Source organism: Scyliorhinus torazame, chromosome 14 (genome assembly GCF_047496885.1).
Source record: "Scyliorhinus torazame isolate Kashiwa2021f chromosome 14, sScyTor2.1, whole genome shotgun sequence".
Taxonomy (NCBI): Eukaryota; Metazoa; Chordata; class Chondrichthyes; order Carcharhiniformes; family Scyliorhinidae; genus Scyliorhinus; species Scyliorhinus torazame.
The window spans coordinates 210885102-210891434 of NC_092720.1; the positions used below are offsets into that span (position 1 = coordinate 210885102).

General features: G+C 53.4%; 1 pseudogene; it reads right to left on the reverse strand.

Annotated features, from left to right (window-relative positions):
* Positions 1-5211: 5211 nt before the first annotated feature.
* Positions 5212-5774, reverse strand: LOC140389459 (E3 ubiquitin-protein ligase TRIM39-like; annotated as a pseudogene).
* Positions 5775-6333: the final 559 nt, after the last annotated feature.

Below are 6333 nucleotides of genomic sequence, written 5' to 3' on the forward strand. Positions count from 1 at the left end.
TTGTTTGGTTATATTTTCCCTGTCCATCATTGCGAAAGATTAGCTGGAAAGTCCCACACTGAAAATCACAATCATGTGGAAATGATTTACCAATTAAGATTCTCCATCAATGTATAAGGTCTGATAGAGTCTTTACTATTTATCCGGCTTTGATTTCAGCGACAGAAAACAATTGTGCCAACAGAGCGATTGCTGGTGGGGAATAAAAATGCTGCCCAGCCAGCAAAACCCGTGAGAAAATGAGAAGGGACCAGGTTTAACCCCTCAGGTCCCTGACCAGAATCCATCCAGCGCTGGGCTGTCGTGTTGGGTGTTCTGGTTTACAAACAAGCCAACAATGCTGGAAGTGGTGTAATGCTATTTTATTAACTGTTCAATTATGTTAACATACTGTAAACGTGGGTATAAGCAATACCAGCTTAACTGTGGACCCTTTCCTATCACTAGCTATGGTGAGGCACTTAGCACACGGTGAATGTCTGTGATGCAGGCTGTGAGCTCTGTGCTCTGAGCTGGCTGCTGCTAGAATGAGCGGGAACTCTCCTGTCCCCTGTCTTTATAGTGCTTGTGCTCTCACTGGCGATTGGCTGCGGTGTTATGTATGCTGGTTGGTCCTACTGTATGTCATCAGTGTGTATATGTGATTGCACCATAATGTACTGATGTATATTATGACATCCCCCTTTTTTTACAAAGAACATGTGCTTATGTGAGAATAAATAACATGTAATGAGTGTATCTGTGTGTGCAGTATTTATATAACTATGTACATGAGGCTAGTCTATATACACGGGAAGGTGCCTGGTGCAGAGAAAAAACAAGGTGTTACACCAACAACAAAACTAATAACGAATGCTATAAACAAACTAGTGAAATGCTGAAACAGGATGAAAGAACAAAGCATTGAGTCCAACATTGTAAGGCTCATAAATCAAGTCTCTGAGATGGGCGACGAATTTGGGTTGACCGCCTCAAGGGTGGGTCAGGAGCCACCGGCTGAGGATCGGGCCGGGCCACGGCCAAGTGAGGAGGATGCAGAGTATCCGGAAGCTCTACAAAGTCCAGGTCGTGGACAACAGGAGGGCGTGGCACCGGTGGAGGATCGCGTAGCGAGCGTGGAAGCAGACGAAGGGCACGCCGATTGTGGCGGCGAATGGAGCCATCAGGCAGACGGACCAGGAATGAGCGGGGAGCCACCAGCCGAAGAATCACAGCAGTCGCAGACCAGCCACCCTCTGGGATTCGGACGTTGTCACCTGGCGCCAGAGCAGAAGATCAGTCGCTCGAGCGTCATGCGCCGCCTTGTGCTGCGCGCGAGACTGTTGCATCCGCTAAAGGACCGGAGCATGGTCGAGGTCTGGGACGTGAATGGACGGTACAGTGGTCCTGAGGGTGCGACCCATCAGCAGCTGGGCTGGTGACGGGCCTGTGGACATTGGAGCCAAGCGATAGTCCAGGCAAGACGAGGCAGAAGTCGGATCCTACATCAGCAGCCTTGCAGAGGAACCTCTTTACGATGTGGACGCCATTTTCTGCTTTGCCATTTGACTGGGGGTGCAGGGGACTGGACGTCACGTGTACAAAGTCGTACCTGCTGGCGAAGTTAGACCGTTCCTGGCTCGCGAAGCATTGTCCGACATCACAGTGAGTGGGTTGCCATGACGAGCAAAGGTCTCTGCAGGCACGGATAACAGCCGATGACGTGATGTCGTGCAGGCGTACAACCTCGGGATAGCTGGAAAAATAATCAACTATGAGAACATAGTCCCTGCCAAGCGCATGGAACAGGCCCACGCCTACCTTAGACCAAGGGGACGTGACCAACTCATGGGGCTGAAGGGCCCTCCCGTGGTTGGGCCGGCTGGAACCTCTGACAGGTGGGGCAATTGAGCACAGTGTTGGCAATGTCCTCATTAATGCCAGGCAAGTAGACAGCCTCTCGGGCCCTCTGTCGCCACATCTCTAAGCCGAGATGGCCCTCGTGCAGCTGCTCTAAAACCAGGTGATGCATGCTGTGTGGGATCACAATGCGGTCCAGCTTCAGGAGGACGCCATCAACGACTGCCAGATCGTCTCGAATATTATAGAACAGCGGGCGATGGTCGGTCTCCACAATGAACTCGGGAAGGCCATACACGTAGTCATGGAACTTGTCGACACCGATCGACAGGCCTAGGCACTCCTTCTCGATTTGTGCATAGCGCTGCTCTGTGGGGGTCATGGCCCGTGACGCATAGGCAACAGGGGCCCATGATGAGGTGTCATCTCGTTGCAGGAGCACCGCCCCTATGCCAGATTGGCTAGCGTCCGTTGATATTTTCGTCTCCCTTGCAGGATCGAAAAACGCCAATACCAGGGCGGTGGTCAGCTTGACCTTGAGCTCCTCCCATTCACACTGATGGCCGGGAAGCCACTGGAAGTCTGTCGTCTTCCTAACTAGGTTGCGGAGAGCCGTGGTGTGGGAAGCGAGGTGAGGGATGAACTTTCCTAGGAAGTTGACCATTCCTCAGAACCGGAGCACCGCCTTCTTATCCGCCGGCTTCTGCATGGCCGTGATGGCTGCCACCTTGTCCGCATCCGGCCGCACAACCAACCGGGAGATGTGGTCTCCTAAAAATCTGAGTTCGGTCTGGCCGAAAGAACATTTGGCTCTGTTGAGGCACAGGCCTTGGTCCCATATTCGCTTAAAAACGCGTTGGAGGCGACTGATATGCTCCTGCGGGGTGGTGGACCAGATGATGATGTCGTCCACATAGACGCGCACACCCTCAATGCCCTCCATCATCTGCTCCATGATGCGGTGGAACACTTCAGATGCTGATATGATTCCAAATGGCATTCTATTGTAGCAGTACCTGCCAAATGGGGTGTTGAAAGTACACAGCTTTCTGCTGGACTTGTCCAATTGAATCTGCCAGAAGCCCTTTGATGCATCCAGCATGGTGAATATGTTGGCTCGAGCCATCTCGCACGTGATCTCCTCACGCTTGGGGATAGGGTAATGCTACGATGTTACGATTTAAATCCTTCGGGTCGATACAGATCCGGAGCTCGCCGGAAGGCTTCTTGACGCACACCATGGAACTGACCCAGTTGGTTGGTTCCATCACTCTGGAAAGCACTCCTTGGTCCTGGAGGTCCTGCAGCTGCTGCTTGAGGCGGTCCTTGAGGGGTGTTGGGACTCTGCGAGGTGCATGAACCACAGGCGTGGCGTCCTGTTTGAGCAGGGTTTTGTATGTGTATGGAAGTGTGCCCATGCCTTCGAAGACCTCGCGGTGTGGAGTGATGATGGCACTTAGTTGCGCCCTGAAGTCCGCATCTTGGAAGTCAGACATGTCCTCTGGAGAGAGGGAATGTACGCGCTGCACGAGGTTGAGGAGCTTGCACGCCTGTGCGCCGAGCAGGGAGTCCTTTGAGGAGCCCACAATCTCGAAAGGTAGGGTGACTTTTTGCGAGTTGTGCATCACCTCGAGTTGGTATGACCCGGTGGCGGGGATGACGTTACCATTATAGTCGACCAGTTGGCAATTGGATGGAAGAATTGTTGGTTTGACCCCCAGGGTTTGAAATGCTGACCATGCGAGGAGATTGGCGGAAGCACCAGTGTCCAGACGGAATCTGATCTGGGATCGGTTGACCGTCAGGGTGGCACACCACTCGTCGTCCGGATCAATGCTGTGCACCAACAGCGGCTGGTGCTTTCGATTCGGGGACAGCCTGTTCTTGGTTATGACAGTGACTCGAAAAGGCTCCCTGTCCTCTGTGTCACTGGTCTGCATGAAGTCAGGATCGGACTCGGTGAAGGTGCGTTGGATTGCCCGAACATTCCTGCGAGGCTGGTTAAATCGTTGCGAGTTGGCAGGCTGGGCTGCTCGACAGCAGGCAGCATAGTGGCCAAGCCAGCCACAGCGTAGGCACTGTCGCGATTTTGCAGGGCACTGCCGCTTAAAGTGGGCGGAGCCACCGTTGCCGCTCGTCGTGACGTCAGTGCGTTCGTTGCGCCACCGCGCATGCACGGTACGGTCTTGTGTGGTGCGGGCCTGCGCATCGCGTTCCTCCATGTCTCCGTCCCCTCGTTTGGCGTGTACAAGCGCGGGAGGCCTCGGAAAGCGCGCAAAATGGCCGCCCTCCTCCAGACTGCGGCCCGGGAGATGTTCGATCGTTTAGACCCGTTCCACCTCATGGGGCCCTTGCCACGCCGTTTCAGCTGCCTGTATGCAGGAGTACCGGCTGGTGGCATTCTCATGCAGGACACAGGTCCCGATGGCAGTCGGTAGCGTTAGTTGTTTAACTTTAAGGAGCTGCTGACGCAGGGTGTCCGACATGACCCCAAAAACAATCTGGTCGCGTATCATGGAGTCGGAGGTGGGCCCATAACCGCAGGATTGCGCGAGGATGCGGAGGTGTGTTAAATAGGATTGGAAAGGCTTGTCCTTACCCTGCAAGCGCTGCTGGAACAGGTACCTTTCAAAGCTTTCGTTGACTTCAACACTGAAGTGTGTGTCGAATTTGAGGAGCACCGTCGTGTTCTTGGTTTGTCCTCGTCGTCTGCGAATGTCAGGGAGTTAAAGATGTGGATGGCATGTTGCCCAGCCGTGGAGAGAAGAAGGGCTATCTTCCTGGCGTCCAATGCATTCTCCCTGTCCGTGGCCTCGAGGAAGAGCTGGAAGCGCTGTTTAAATATCTTCCAATTTACTCCGAGATTGCCAGCGATGCGGAGCGGCGGCGGCGGGTTGATGTTCTCCATGCTGTAGGATGCCGGAATGCTGAGAAGTTGCAGGTGGGTCTCACAAGTGCTATATTGCGGCCACTCCTTGCACCATGTCGTGTTGGGTGTTCTGGTTTACAAACAAGCCAACAATGCTGGAAGTGGTGTAACGCCATTTATTAACTGTTCAACTATGCTAACATTCTGTAAACGTAGGTATCAGCAATACCAGCTTAACTGTGGACCCTTTCCTATCACTAGCTATGGTGAGGCACTCAGCACATGGTGAGTGTCTGTGATGCAGGCTGTGAGCTCTGTGCTCTGAGCTGGCTGCTGCTAGAATGAGCGGGAACTCTCCTGTCCCCTGTCTTTATAGTGCTTGTGCTCTCACTGGTGATTGGCTGCGGTGTTATGTATGCTGGTTGGTCCTACTGCATGTCCATCAGTGTGTGTATGTGATTGCACCATAATGTACTGATGTATATTATGACAGGATGGATCTGTTAGTGATCTTTAATCCCACAGATTGTCAGCGGGGCTGAGTTTTTCCCACTGATATTCCATCCCGGATTGAAGATGGGAAAGATTCAGTGAAAGTGTGGGTGAAAGTGTGGAGATGGGACATGTTGTCCGCATTGTAAAATGACACCTGTCCCCCCTCATAGTCCAGGAAAACCCCGATCTTCCTGGGATTCACACTCGGGGCGAGCGGGGTCAGTGAGGGGGAAGTGGCGGCAAAATAACCAAATCCGGGCTCCAGCCACAAAACCCAGAATCCAGACTCAGGTCTCGGGGAGATTCCCCCTTTCCTGTTCACAGACTCTCGGGCCACTCCCAGCCACCACCGAGTCTTCTCCCCCACCCCCACCTCCCAGTAATGTCTCCCTTATGTGAATCCCTCTGATCCCAGGACACAGGGCCAGGGATTAAACCTCTCCGGGGTGTCAGGGAGCGGCTGCTGTTTGTCTCCGGGTCTCACACTGGTCCGGTCCTCAGACAGGATGAGCTGGGGATGCGCTGTGTTCAGATCCAGAGTCAGAGAGGCTGGAGCTGGGGGAAAGTTAAAATAACACAGTCAGTGATTTAGAGAGGGAGGGGGAGAGATGAGAGAGGGAGGGGGATGGAAGAGAGAGGGAGGGGTAGAGAAGGGCCAACGGGGTAGGTGAGGGAGAGGATAGTGAGGGAGGGAGAGGGAAGAAAGAGGGAGGGGTGGGGAGCAGAGGAGAGAGGTTTCTGAGGGAAGGGGAGAGGAGAACGAGTGGTAGAGGAGAAGGAGCAGGAATGGGAACATGGAGAGAGGTGGGGAGAGAGGTAGTGACACAGATGGAAAAGGGAAGGGAGGGCAAGGGGTGCAGTTGAGAAGAGAGATAACAAGACAGCAATGCGAGGGAGTGGAGAGAGCAGGAGTAAAGAGGGAGAGTCCAGATGAAAAAGTTTGGGAGAGGGTGAGAAACAGTGAGCAGTGTATCATAGCAGGATAGTGTGAGGCTGTGAGAGAACGAGATGGAGGAGTAGGGAGTTCAGGCTGGCAGGGAGAGTCTGTGTGTGAGAGACAGGAGGATGGGGAATAAAAGTGGGAGAGTGAGAAAGAAAGAGGGTGATGATTAGTGAGAGAAATAGAGTGG